Below are 15,546 nucleotides of genomic sequence, written 5' to 3'. Positions count from 1 at the left end.
TGTTTACATAAGGGCGTGTTTCCCTTGAGTTATGTAACAGCTCTCCTGTTTACATAAGGGCGTGTTTCCCTTGAGTTATGTAACAGCTCTCCTGTTTACATAAGGGCGTGTTTCCCTTGAGTTATGTAACAGCTCTCCTGTTTACATAAGGGCGTGTTTCCCTTGTATGACAGGAATTCTTGACAACTGCCCTAAACCCTGAAACACTATCCCCAGCACGACCCCTACACTGACCGAACACCACTGCACTGCCCTAAACCCTGAAACACTAGCCCCAGCACGACCCCTTACACTGCCCGAACACCACTGCACTGCCCTAAACCCTGAAACACTAGCCCCAGCACGACCCCCTACACTGCCGGAAGACCACTGCACTGCCCTAAACCCTGAAACACCAGCCCGAGCATGACCCACTACACTGCCCGAACCCCACTGCACTGCCCTAAACCCTGAAACACCACCCCAACACGACCCCCTACACTGCCCGAACAGCACTGCACTTCCCTAAACCCTGAAACACCACCCCAGCACAACACCCTACACTGCCCTAACACCACTGCACTGCCCTAAACCTTGAAACACAACCCCCAGAAAGACCCCCTTCACTGCCCTAACACAACTGCATGACCCCTACACTGCCCGAACACCACTGCACTGCCCGAAACCCTGAAACACCACCCCCAGCACAACCCCTCTACACTGCCCGAACACGACTGCACTGCCCTAAACCCTGAAACACCACCCCCAGCATCACCCCCTTCACTGCCCGAACACCACTGCACTGCCCTAAACCCTGAAACACCAGCCCCAGCACGACCCCCTACACTGCCCGAACACCACTGCACTGCCCTAAACCCTGAAACTCCTGCCCCAACAAGACTCCCTACACTGCCCTTACTCCACTGCACTGCCCTAAACCCTGAAACACGACCTCCAGCAACACCCCCTACACTGCCCGAACACCACTGCCCTAAACCCTGAAACACCACCACCAACAAGACCCCCTACACTGCCCAAACACCACTGCCCTAAACCCTGAAACACCAACCCAAGCATGACCCCCTACACTGCCTGAACACCACTGCCCTAAACCCTGAAACACCACAGCCAGCATGACCCCTACACTGCCTGACCACCACTGCTCTGCCCTAAACCCTGAAACACTACCCCAGCACGTCACCCTATAAGCCCAAACACCACTGCACTGCCCTAAACCGTGAAACACAACCTCCAGCAACACCGCCTCCACTGCCCGAACACCACTGCCCTAAACCCTGAAACACCACCCCCAGCAAGACCCCCTACACTGCCCGAACACCACTGCCCTAAACCCTGAAACACCACCCCCAGCAAGACCCCCTACACTGCCCTAAACCCTGAAAACCCCCCCCCTGCATGACCCCCTACACTGCCTGTACACCACTGCACTTCCCTAAACCCTGAAACACTATCCCCAGCACGACCCCTAACTGACCGAACACCACTGCACTGCCCTAAACCCTGAAACACTAGCCCCAGCACGACCCCTTACACTGCCCGAACACCACTGCACTGCCCTAAACCCTGAAACACTAGCCCCAGCACGACCCCCTACACTGCCGGAAGACCACTGCACTGCCCTAAACCCTGAAACACCAGCCCGAGCATGACCCACTACACTGCCCGAACCCCACTGCACTGCCCTAAACCCTGAAACACCACCCCAACACGACCCCCTAAACTGCCCGAACAGCACTGCACTTCCCTAAACCCTGAAACACCACCCCAGCACTACACCCTACACTGCCCTAACACCACTGCACTGCCCTAAACCTTGAAACACAACTCCCAGAAAGACCCCCTACACTGCCCTAACACAACTGCATGACCCCTACACTGCCTGAACACCACTGCACTGCCCGAAACCCTGAAACACCACCCCCAGCACGACCCCTCTACACTGCCCTAAACCCTGAAACACCACCCCCAGCATGACCCCCTACACTGCCCGAACACCACTGCCCTAAACCCTGAAACACCAGCCTCAGCACGGCCCCCTACACTGCCTGAACACCACTGCACTGCCCTAAACCCTGAAACACCTGCCCCAGCAAGACTCCCTACACTGCCCTTACTCCACTGCCCTGCCCTAAACCCTGAAACACGACCTCCAGCAACACCCCCTACACTGCCCGAACACCACTGCCCTAAACCCTGAAACACCACCACCAGCAAGACCCCCTACATTGCCCAAACACCACTGCCCTAAACCCTGAAACATTAGCCCCAGTACGACCCCCTACACTACCCGAACACCACTGCTCTGCCCTAAACCCTGAAACACTATCCCCAGCACGACCCCCTACACTGTCCGAACACCACTGCACAGTCCTAAACCCTGAAACACCAGCCCCAGCATGACCCCTTACACTTCCCGAACACCACTGCACTGCCCAAAACCCTGAAACACCCCCCCAGCAAGACCCCCTACACTGCCTGATCCCCATTGCCCTAAACCCTGAAACACCACCCCCAGCAAGACACCCTTCACTGCCCTAACACCACTGCACTGCCTTAAACCCTGAAACACCTCCCCCTGCATGACCCCTACACTGCCCGAACACCACTGCACTGCCCGAAACCCTGAAACACCACCCCCAGCACGACCCCTCTACACTGCCCGAACACGACTGCACTGCCCTAAACCCTGAAACACCACCCCCAGCATGACCCCCTACACTGCCCGAACACCACTGCACTGCCCTAAACCCTGAAACACCAGCCTCAGCACGGCCCCCTACACTGCCTGAACACCACTGCACTGCCCTAAACCCTGAAACACCTGCCCCAGCAAGACTCCCTACACTGCCCTTACTCCACTGCCCTGCCCTAAACCCTGAAACACGACCTCCAGCAACACCCCCTACACTGCCCGAACACCACTGCCCTAAACCCTGAAACACCACCACCAGCAAGACCCCCTACATTGCCCAAACACCACTGCCCTAAACCCTGAAACACCAACCCAAGCATGACCCCCTACACTGCCCGAACACCACTGCTCTGCCCTAAACCCTGAAACACTACCCCCAGGAAGTCCCGCTACACTGACCGAACACCACTGCACTGCCCTAAACCCTGAAACATCTCCCCCTGCATGACCCCCTACACTGCCCGTACACCACTGCACTGCCCTAAACCCTGAAACACTATCCGAGCACGACCCCTACACTGACCGAACACCACTGCACTGCCCTAAACCCTAAAACACTAGCCCCCGCACGACCCCTTACACTGCCCGAACACCACTGCACTGCCCTAAACCCTGAAACACTAGCCTCAGCATGACCCCCTACACTGCCGGAACACCACTTCACTGCCCTAAACCCTGAAACACCACCACCCGCACGACCCCCTACACTGCCCGAACACCACTGAACTGCCCTAAACCCTGAAACACCACCCCCAGCAAGACCCCCTATACTGCCCTAACACAACTGCATGACCCCTACACTGCCCGAACACCACTGCACTGCCCGAAACCCTGAAACACCACCCCCAGCACGACCCCCTACACTGCCCGAATACGACTGCACTGCCCTAAACCCTGAAACACTACCCCCTACACTGCCCGAACACCACTGCACTGCCCTAAACCCTGAAACACCAGCCCCAGCACGACCCCCTACACTGCCCGAACACCACTGCACTGCCCTAAACCCTGAAATACCTGCCCCAACAAGACTCCCTACACTGCCCTTACTCCACTGCACTGCCCTAAACCCTGAAACATGATTCCCAGCAACAACCCCGTACACTGCCCGAACACCACTGCCCTAATCCCTGAAACACCACCCAACGCAAAAGACCCCCAACACTGCCCGAACACCACTGCCCTAAACCCTGAAACACCAGCCCAAGCATGAACCCCTACATTGCTCGAACACCACTGCTCTGCCCTAAACCCTGAAACACTACCCCCAGCAAGTCCCCCTACACTGACCGAACACTGCACTGCCCTAAATCCTGAAACACCAGCCCCAGCACGACCCCCTGCACTGCCCGAACACCACTCCACTGCCCTAAACCCTGAAACACTAGCCCCAGTACGACCCCCTACACTACCCAAACACCACTGCACTGCCCTAAACCCTGAAACACAAGCCCCAGCACGACCCCCTACACTGCCCGAACACCACTGCACTGTCCTAAACCCTGAAACACCAGCCCCAGCATGACCCCCTACACTTCCCGAACACCACTGCACTGCCCAAAACCCTGAAACACCACACCCAGCAAGAACCCCTACACTGCCCTAACACCACTGCACTGCCCTAAACCCTGAAACACCACCCCCTGCATGACCTACTATACTGCCCGTACACCACTGCCCTAAACCCTGAAACACTATCCCCAGCATGACCCCTACACTGACCGAACACCACTGCACTGCCCTAAACCCTGAAACACTAGCCCCAGCATGACCCCTTACACTGCCCACACACCACTGCACTGCCCGAAACCCTGAAACACTAGCCCCAGCATGACCCCCTACACTGCCCGAACACCACTGCAATTCCCTAAACCCTGAAACACCAGCCCGAGCATGACCCACTACACTGCCCGAACCCCACTGCACAGCCCTAAACCCTGAAACACCACCCCAACAAGACTCCCTACACTGCCCTTACTCCACTGCACCACCCTAAACCGTGAAACACAACCTCCAGCAACACCCCCTCCACTGCCCGAACACCACTGCCCTAAACCCTGAAACACCACCCCCAGCAAGACCCCCTACACTGCCCAAACACCACTGCCCTAAACCCTGAAACACCACCCCAGCAAGACCCCCTACACTGCCCTAAACCCTGAAAAACCACCCCCTGCATGACCCCCTACACTGCCTGTACATCACTGCACTGCCCTAAACCCTGAAACACTAGCCCCAGCACGACCCCTTACACTGCCGGAAGACCACTGCACTGCCCTAAACCCTGAAACACCAGCCTGAGCATGACCCACTACACTGCCCGAACCCCACTGCACTGCCCTAAACCCTGAAACACCACCCCAACACGACCCCCTACACTGCCCGAACAGCACTGCACTGCCCTAAACCCTGAAACACTATCCCCAGCATGACCCCTACACTGACCGAACACCACTGCACTGCCCTAAACCCTGAAACACTAGCCCCAGCATGACCCCTTACACTGCCCGAACACCACTGCACTGCCCTAAACCCTGAAACACCACCCCAACACGAACCCCTACACTGCCCGAACACCACTGCACTGGCCTAAACCCTGAAACACTTCCCCCAGCAAGACCCCCTACACTGCCTGAACACCACTGCACTGCCCTAAACCCTGAAACACCACCCCCAGCAAGACCCCCTACCCTACCCGAACACCACTGATCTGCCCAAAACCCTGAAACACCAGCCAAAGCACAGTCCCATGCACTTCCCAAAGACCACTGCACTGCCCTAAACCCTGAAACACTTGCTCCAGCATGACTCCCTACACAGCCTGAAAACGTCTGCACTGTCCTAAACCCTGAAACACCATCCCCAGTACGACTCCCTACACTGCCCGAACACCACTGCACTGCCCTAAACCCTGAAACACCACCCGCAGCAAGATCCCCTACTCTGCCCGATCCCCACTGCTCTGCCACAAACCCTTAAAAACCACCCCAGCACGACCACCTACACTGCCCAAACATCACTGCACTGCCCTAAACCCTGAAACACCACCCCCTACACTACCCCCTATACTGCCCGAACAACAGGGCACTGCCCTAAACAATGAAACTCCAGTCCCAGCATGACCCCCTACACTGCCCGAACACCACTGCACTGCCCTAAACCCTGAAACACCATCCCCAGCAAGACCCCCTACACTGCCCGAACACCACTGCCCTAAACCCTAAAACACCACGCCCAGCACGACCCTCTACACTGCCCGAACATAACTGCCCTGCCCTAAACCCTGAAACCCCACCCCCTGCTCTACCCCCTACACTGCCCTAACACCACTGCTCTGCCCTAAACCCTGAAATACCAGTCCCAGCATGACCCCCTACACTGCCCGAACACAACTGCACGACCCCCTACACTGCCCGAACACCACTGCACTGCCCTAAACCCTGAAACACCACCCCCAGCAAGACCCCGTACACTGTCCTAACACCACTGCACTGCCCTAAACCCTGAAACAACATCCCCTGCATGACCCCCCACACTGCCCGAACACAACTGCACGACCCCCTACACTGCCCGAACACCACTGCACTGCCCTAAACCCTGAAACACCACACCCAGCATGACCCCCTACACTGCCCGAACACCACTGCACTGCCCTAAACCCTGAAACACCACCAGCCGCACGACCCCCTACACTGCCCGAACACCACTGAACTGCCCTAAACCCTGAAACACCACCCCCAGCAAGACCCCCTACACTGCCCTAACACAACTGCACGACCCCTACACTGCCCGAACACCACTGCAGTGCCCGAAACCCTGAAACACCACCCCTAGCATGACCCCCTACACTGCCCGAACACGACTGCACTGCCCTAAACCCTGAAACACCACCCCTAGCACGACCCCCTGCACTGCACTGCCCTAAACCCTAAAACACCTGCCCCAACAAGACTCCCTACACTGCCCTTACTCCACTGCACTGCCCTAAACCCTGAAACATGACTCCCAGCAACACCCCCGTACACTGCTCGAACACCACTGCCCTAAACCCTGAAAACACCACCCATCGCAAAAGACCCCCTGCACTGCCCGAACACCACTACCCTAAACCCTGAAACACCAGCGCAAGCATGAACCCCTACACTGCCCGAACACCACTGCTCTGCCCTAAATCCTGAAACACCAGCCCCAGCACGACACCCTGCACTGCCCGAACACCACTCCACTGCCCTAAACCCTGAAACACTAGCCCCAGTACGAACCCTTACATTACCCGAACACCACTGCACTGCCCTAAACCCTGAAACACTAGCCCCAGCACGATCCCCTACACTGCCCGAACACCACTGCACTGTCCTAAACTTTGAAACACCAGCCCCAGCATGACCCCCTACACTCGACGAACACCACTGCACTGCCCAAAACCCTGAAACACCACACCCAGCAAGACCCCTTAAACTGCCCGAACACCACAGCCCTAAACCCTGAAACACCACCCCAGCAAGACCCCCTACACTGCACTAACACCACTGCACTGCCCTAAACCTTGAAACACAACCCCCAGCATGACCCCCTATACAGCCCGAACACCACTGCACTGCCCGAAACCCTGAAATACCACCCCCAGCATGACCGCCTACACTGCCCGAACACCACTGTGCTGCCCGAAACCCTGAAACACCACCCCCGGCACGACCCCCTACACTGCCCGAACACTACTGCACTGCCCTAAACCCTGAAACACCAGCCCCAGCACAACCCCCTACACTGCCCGAACACCACTGCACTGACCTAAACCCTGAAACACCTGCCCCAACAAGACTCCCTACACTGCCCTTACTCCACTGCACCACCCTAAACCGTGAAACACAAACTCCAGCAACACCCCCTCCACTGCCCGAACACCACTGCCCTAAACCCTGAAACACCACCCCCAGCAAGACCCCCTACACTGCCCGAATACAACTGCCCTAAACCCTGAAACACCACCCCCAGCAAGACCCCCTACACTGCCCTAAACCCTGAAAAACCACCCCCTGCATGACCCCCTACACTGCCCTAACACCACTGCACTGCCCTAAACCTTGAAGCACAACCCCCAGAAAGACCCCCTACACTGCCCTAACACGACTGCATGACCCCTACACTGCCCGAACACCACTGCACTGCCCGAAACCCTGAAACACCACACCTAGCACGACCCCTCTACACTGCCCGAACACGACTGCACTGCCCTAAACCCTGAAACACCACCCCAGCATGACCCCCTACACTGGCCGAACACCACTGCACTGCCCTAAACCCTGAAACACCAGCCTCAGCACGACCCCCTACACTGCCCGAACACCACTGCACTGCCCATAACCCTGAAACACCACCCCCGGCACGACCCCCTACACTGCCCGAACATTACTGCACTGCCCTAAACCCTGAAACACCCGCCCCTGCACGACCCCCTACACTGCCCGAACACCACTGCACTGACCTAAACCCTGAAACACCTGCCCCAACAAGACTCCCTACACTGCCCTTACTCCACTGCACCACCCTAAACCGTGAAACACAACCTCCAGCAACACCCTCTCCACTGCCCGAACACCACTGCCCTAAACCCTGAAACACCACCCCCAGCAAGACCCCCTACACTGCCCGAACACCACTGCCCTAAACCCTGAAACACCACCCCCAGCAAGACCCCCTACACTGCCCTAAACCCTGAAAAACCACCCCCTGCATGACCCCCTACACTGCCTGTACAACACTGCACTGCCCTAAACCCTGAAACACTAGCCCCAGCACGACCCCTTACACTGCCCAAACACCACTGCACTGCCCTAAACCCTGAAACACTAGCCCCAGCACGACCCCCTACACTGCCGGAAGACCACTGCACTGCCCTAAACCCTGAAACACCAGCCCGAGCATGACCAACTACACTGCCCGAACCCCACTGCACTGCCCTAAACCCTGAAACACCACCCCAACACTACCCCCTACACTGCCCGAACAGCACTGCACTTCCCTAAACCCTGAAAAACCACCCCAGCACAACACCCTACACTGCCCTAACACCACTGCACTGCCCTAAACCTTGAAACACAACCCCCAGAAAGACCCCCTTCACTGCCCTAACACAACTGCATGACCCCTACACTGCCCGAACACCACTGCACTGCCCGAAACCCTGAAACACCACCCCCAGCACAACCCCCTTCACTGCCCGAACACCACTGCACTGCCCTAAACCCTGAAACACCAGCCCCAGCACGACCCCCTACACTGCCCGAACACCACTGCACTGCCCTAAACCCTGAAACTCCTGCCCCAACAAGACTCCCTACACTGCACTGCCCTAAACCCTGAAACACGACCTCCAGCAACACCCCCTACACTGCCCGAACACCACTGCCCTAAACCCTGAAACACCACCACCAACAAGACCCCCTACACTGCCCAAACACCACTGCCCTAAACCCTGAAACACCAACCCAAGCATGACCCCCTACACTGCCTGAACACCACTGCCCTAAACCCTGAAACACCACAGCCAGCATGACCCCTACACTGCCTGAACACCACTGCTCTGCCCTAAACCCTGAAACACTACCCCAGCACGTCACCCTATAAGCCCAAACACCACTGCACTGCCCTAAACCGTGAAACACAACCTCCAGCAACACCCCCTCCACTGCCCAAACACCACTGCCCTAAACCCTGAAACACCACCCCCAGCAAGACCCCCTACACTGCCCGAACACCACTGCCCTAAACCCTGAAACACCACCCCCAGCAAGACCCCCTACACTGCCCTAAACCCTGAAAAAAACCCCTGCATGACCCCCTACACTGCCTGTACACCACTGCACTGCCCTAAACCCTGAAACACTATCCCCAGCACGACCCCTACACTGACCGAACACCACTGCACTGCCCTAAACCCTGAAACACCACCCCAACACGACCCCCTACACTGCCCGAACAGCACTGCACTTCCCTAAACCCTGAAACACCACCCCAGCACAACACCCTACACTGCCCTAACACCACTGCACTGCCCTAAACCTTGAAACACAACCCCCAGAAAGACCCCCTACACTGCCCTAACACAACTGCATGACCCCTACACTGCCTGAATACCACTGCACTGCCCGAAACCCTGAAACACCACCCCCAGCACGACCCCTCTACACTGCCCGAACAAGACTGCACTGCCCTAACCCTGAAACACCACCCCCAGCATGACCCCCTACACTGCCCGAACACCACTGCACTGCCCTAAACCCTGAAACACCTCCCCCTGCAAGACCCCTACACTGCCCGAACACCACTGCACTGCCCGAAACCCTGAAACACCACCCCCAGCACGACCCCTCTACACTGCCCGAACACGACTGCACTGCCCTAAACCCTAAAACACCACCCCCAGCATGACCCCCTACACTGCCCGAACACCACTGCACTGCCCTAAACCCTGAAACACCAGCCTCAGCACGGCCCCCTACACTGCCCGAACACCACTGCACTGCCCTAAACCCTGAAACACCTGCCCCAGCAAGACTCCCTACACTGCTCTTACTCCACTGCCCTGCCCTAAACCCTGAAACACGACCTCCAGCAACACCCCCTACACTGCCCGAACACCACTGCCCTAAACCCTGAAACACCACCACCAGCAAGACCCCCTACATTGCCCAAACACCACTGCCCTAAACCCTGAAACATCAACCCAAGCATGACCCCCTACAATGCCCAAACACCACTGCTCTGCCCTAAACCCTGAAACACTACCCCCAGGAAGTCCCCCTACACTGACCGAACACCACTGCACTAAACCCTGAAACACTAGCCCCAGTACGACCCCCTACACTACCCGAACACCACTGCTCTGCCCTAAACCCTGAAACAGTAGCCCAGCACGACCCCCTACACTGTCCGAACACCACTGCACAGTCCTAAACCCTGAAACACCAGCCCCAGCATGACCCCCTACACTTCCCGAACACCACTGCACTGGCCAAAACCCTGAAACACCCCCCCAGCAAGACACCCTTCACTGCCCTAACACCACTGCACTGCCCTAAACCCTGAAACACCTCCCCCTGCATGACCCCCTACACTGCCCGTACACCACTGCACTGCCCTAAACCCTGAAACACTATCCGAGCACGACCCCTACACTGACCGAACACCACTGCACTGCCCTAAACCCTAAAACACTAGCCCCCGCACGACCCCTTACACTGCCCGAACACCACTGCACTGCCCTAAACCCTGAAACACTAGCCCCAGCATGACCCCCTACACTGCCGGAAGACCACTGCCCTGCCCCAAAACCCTGAAACACCAGCCCGAGCATGACCCACTACACTGCCCGAACACCACTGCACTGCCCTAAACCCAGAAACACCACCACCCGCACGACCCCCTACACTGCCCGAACACCACTGAACTGCCCTAAACCCTGAAACACCACCCCCAGCAAGACCCCCTATACTGCCCTAACACAACTGCATGACCCCTACACTGCCCGAACACTACTGCACTGCCCGAAACCCCGAAACACCACCCCCAGCACGACCCCCTACACTGCCCGAATACGACTGCACTGCCCTAAACCCTGAAACACTACCCCCTACACTGCCCGAACACCACTGCACTGCCCTAAACCCTGAAACACCAGCCCCAGCACGACCCCCTACACTGCCCGAACACCACTGCACTGCCCTAAACCCTGAAATACCTGCCCCAACAAGACTCCCTACACTGCCCTTACTCCACTGCACTGCCCTAAACCCTGAAACATGACTCCCAGCAACAACCCCGTACACTGCCCGAACACCACTGCCCTAATCCCTGAAACACCGCCCAACGCAAAAGACCCCCTACACTGCCCGAACACCACTGCCCTAAACCCTGAAACACCAGCCCAAGCATGAACCCCTACACTGCTCGAACACCACTGCTCTGCCCTAAACCCTGAAACACTACCCCCAGCAAGTCCCCCTACACTGACCGAACAACACTGCACTGCCCTAAATCCTGAAACAGCAGCCCCAGCACGACCCCCTGCACTGCCCGAACACCACTCCACTGCCCTAAACCCTGAAACACTAGCCCCAGTACGACCCCCTACACTACCCAAACACCACTGCACTGCCCTAAACCCTGAAACACAAGCCCCAGCACGACCCCCTACACTGCCCGAATACCACTGCACTGTCCTAAACCCTGAAACACCAGCCCCAGCATGACCCCCTACACTTCCCGAACACCACTGCACTGCCCAAAACCCTGAAACACCACACCCAGCAAGAACCCTTAAACTGCCTGAACACCACAGCCCTAAACCCTGAAACACCACCCCCAGCAAGAACCCCTACACTGCCCTAACACCACTGCACTGCCCTAAACCCTGAAACACCACCCCCTGCATGACCTACTATACTGCCCGTACACCACTGCCCTAAACCCTGAAACACTATCCCCAGCATGACCCCTACACTGACCGAACACCACTGCACTGCCCTAAACCCTGAAACACTAGCCCCAGCATGACCCCTTACACTGCCCACACACCACTGCACTGCCCGAAACCCTGAAACACTAGCCCCAGCATGACCCCCTACACTGCCCGAACACCACTGCCCTAAACCCTGAAACACCACCCCCAGCAAGACCCCCTACACTGCCCGAACACCAATGCCCTAAACCCTGAAACACCACCCCAGCAAGACCCCCTACACTGCCCTAAACCCTGAAAAACCACCCCCTGCATGACCCCCTACACTGCCTGTACATCACTGCACTGCCCTAAACCCTGAAACACTATCCCCAGCACGACCCCTACACTGACCGAACACCACTGCACTGCCCTAAACCCTGAAACACTAGCCCCAGCACGACCCCTTACACTGCCGGAAGACCACTGCACTGCCCTAAACCCTGAAACACCAGCCTGAGCATGACCCACTACACTGCCCGAACCCCACTGCACTGCCCTAAACCCTGAAACACCACCCCAACACGACCCCCTACACTGCCCAAACAGCACTGCACTGCCCTAAACCCTGAAACACTATCCCCAGCATGACCCCTTACACTGCCCGAACACCACTGCACTGCCCTAAACCCTGAAACACCACCCCAACACGAACCCCTACACTGCCCGAACACCACTGCACTGCCCTAAACCCTGAAACACCACCCCAGCACGACACCCTACGCTGCACTAACACCACTGCACTGCCCTAAACCTTGAAATACCAGTCCCAGCATGACCCCCTACTCTGCCCGAACACCACTGAAGTGCCCTAAACCCTGAAACACCACCCACAGCAAGACACCCTACACTGCCCGAACACAACTGCATGACCCCCTACACTGCCTGAACACCACTGCATTGCCCAAAACCCTGAAACACCACCCCCAGCACGACCCCCTACACTGCCCAAACACGACTGCACTGCCCTAGACCCTGAAACACCATCCCCAGCATGACCCCTATACACTACCCGAACACCACTGCTCTGCCCAAAACCCTGAAACACCAGCCAAAGCACAGTCCCATACACTTCCCGAAGACCACTGCACTGCCCAAAACCCTGAAACACTTGCCCCAGCACGACTCCCTACAATGCCTGAACACTTCTGCACTGTCCAAAACCCTGAAACACCACCCTCAGCAAGACCCCCTACTCTGCCCGAACACCACTGCTCTGCCCCAAACCCTAAAAAACCACCCCCAGTATGACCCCCTACACTGCCCGAACATCACTGCACTGCCCTAAACCCTGAAACACCACTACCTGCACTATCCCCTACACTGCCCGAACAACACTGCACTGCCCTTAACCCTGAAACACCAGTCCCAGGATGCCCCCTACACTGCCCGAACACCACTGCACTGCCCTAAACCCTGAAACTCCATCCCCAGCAAGACCCCCTACACTGCCCGAACACCATTGCCCTAAACCCTGAAACACCACCCCCAGCAAGACCCCCTACTCTGCCCGAACACCACTGCTCTGCCCAAAACCCTAAACACTACCCCCAGCACGACCCTCTACAGTGCCCTAACAGCACTGCACTGCCCTAAATCCTGAAATACCAGTCCCAGCATGACCCCCTACTCTGCCCGAACACCACTGAAGTGCCCTAAACCCTGAAACACCACCCCCAGCACGACCCCTTACACTGCCCAAACACGACTGCACTGCCCTAGACCCTGAAACACCATCCCCAGTATGACCCCCTATACTGCCCGAACACCACTGCACTGCCCTAAACCCTGAAACACCAGCCCCAGCACGACCCCCTACACTCCCCGAACACCACTGCACTACCGTAAACTCTGAAACACCATCCCCCTGCACGACCCCCTACACTGCCCGAACACCACTGCCCAAAACCCTGAAACACCACCCCAGCAAGACCTCCTACACTGCCCGAACACCACTGCACTGCCCTAAAAACACCACCCCCTGCATGACCTTCTACACTGCCTGAATACCACTGCCCTAAACCCTGAAACACCACACCCAGCATGACCCCTACACTGCCTGAACACCACTTCTCTGCCCTAAACCCTGAAACACTACCCCAGCACGTCACCCTATAAGCCCGAACACCACTGCACTGCCCTAAACCCTGAAACACTAGCCCCAGCACGACCCCTTACACTGCCTGAACTCCACTACACTGCCCTAAACCCTGAAACACCAGCCCGAGCATGACCCACTACACTGCCCGAACCCCACTGCACTGCCCAAAACCCTGAAACACCACCCCCAGCACGACCCCCTACACTGCCCGAACGCCACTGCACTTCCCTAAACCCTGAAACACCACCCCAGCACGCCACCCTACACTGCCCTAACACCACTGCACTGCCCTAAACCTTGAAACACAACCCCCAGAGAGACCCCCTACACAACCCTAACACAACTGCACGACCCCTACACTGCCCGAACGCCACTGCACTGCCCGAAACCCTGAAACACCACCCCCAGCACGACCCCCTACACTGCCCGAACACGACTGCACTGGCCATAACCCTGAAACACCACCCCGGCACGACCCCCTACACTGCCCGAACACTACTGCACTGCCCTAAACCCTGAAACACCAGCCCCAGCACGACCCTCTACACTGCCCGAACATAACTGCCCTGCCCTAAACCCTGAAACCCCACCCCCTGCTCTACCCCCTACACTGCCGTAACACCACTGCTCTGCCCTAAACCCTGAAATACCAGTCCCAGCATGACCCCCTACACTGCCCGAACACCACTGCACTGCCCTAAACCCTGAAACACCACCCCCAGCAAGACCCCGTACACTGTCCTAACACCACTGCACTGCCCTAAACCCTGAAACAACATCCCCTGCATGACCCCCCACACTGCCCGTACACCACTGCTCTGCCCTAAACCCTGAAACACTATCCCCAGCACGACCCCTACACTGACCGAACACCACTGCACTGCCCTAAACCCTAAAACACTAGACCCAGCACGACCCCTTACACTGCCCGAACACCACTGCACTGCCCTAAACCCTGAAACACTAGCCCCAGCACGACCCTCTACAATGCCCTAACACCACTGCACTGCCCTAAACCCTGAAACACCAGCCCAAGCATGACCCACTACACTGCACGAACCCCACTGCACTGCCCTAAACCCTGAAACACCACCCCAACACGAACCCCTACACTGCCTGAACACCACTGCACTACCCTGAAACACCACCCCAGCACGACACCGTACACTGCCCTAACACCACTGCACTGCCCTAAACCTTGAAACACAACCCCCAGCATGACCCCCTATACAGCCCAAACACCACTGCACTGCC

The 15,546-nt window shown here is 57.4% G+C and overlaps 1 protein-coding gene across 3 annotated transcripts in view; it reads right to left on the bottom strand.

Moving 5' to 3' along the window:
• The window catches only part of LOC146871420 (uncharacterized), a 944,195-nt gene that overhangs the window by 739,038 nt on the left and 189,611 nt on the right, over positions 1-15,546 (bottom strand). The gene's annotated exons all lie outside the window — the stretch shown is intronic.

This window comes from Triturus cristatus, chromosome 1_1 (assembly GCF_964204655.1).
Source record: "Triturus cristatus chromosome 1_1, aTriCri1.1, whole genome shotgun sequence".
NCBI classification, from domain to species: Eukaryota; Metazoa; Chordata; class Amphibia; order Caudata; family Salamandridae; genus Triturus; species Triturus cristatus.
This window is presented reverse-complemented; position numbering and strand designations above follow the sequence as displayed.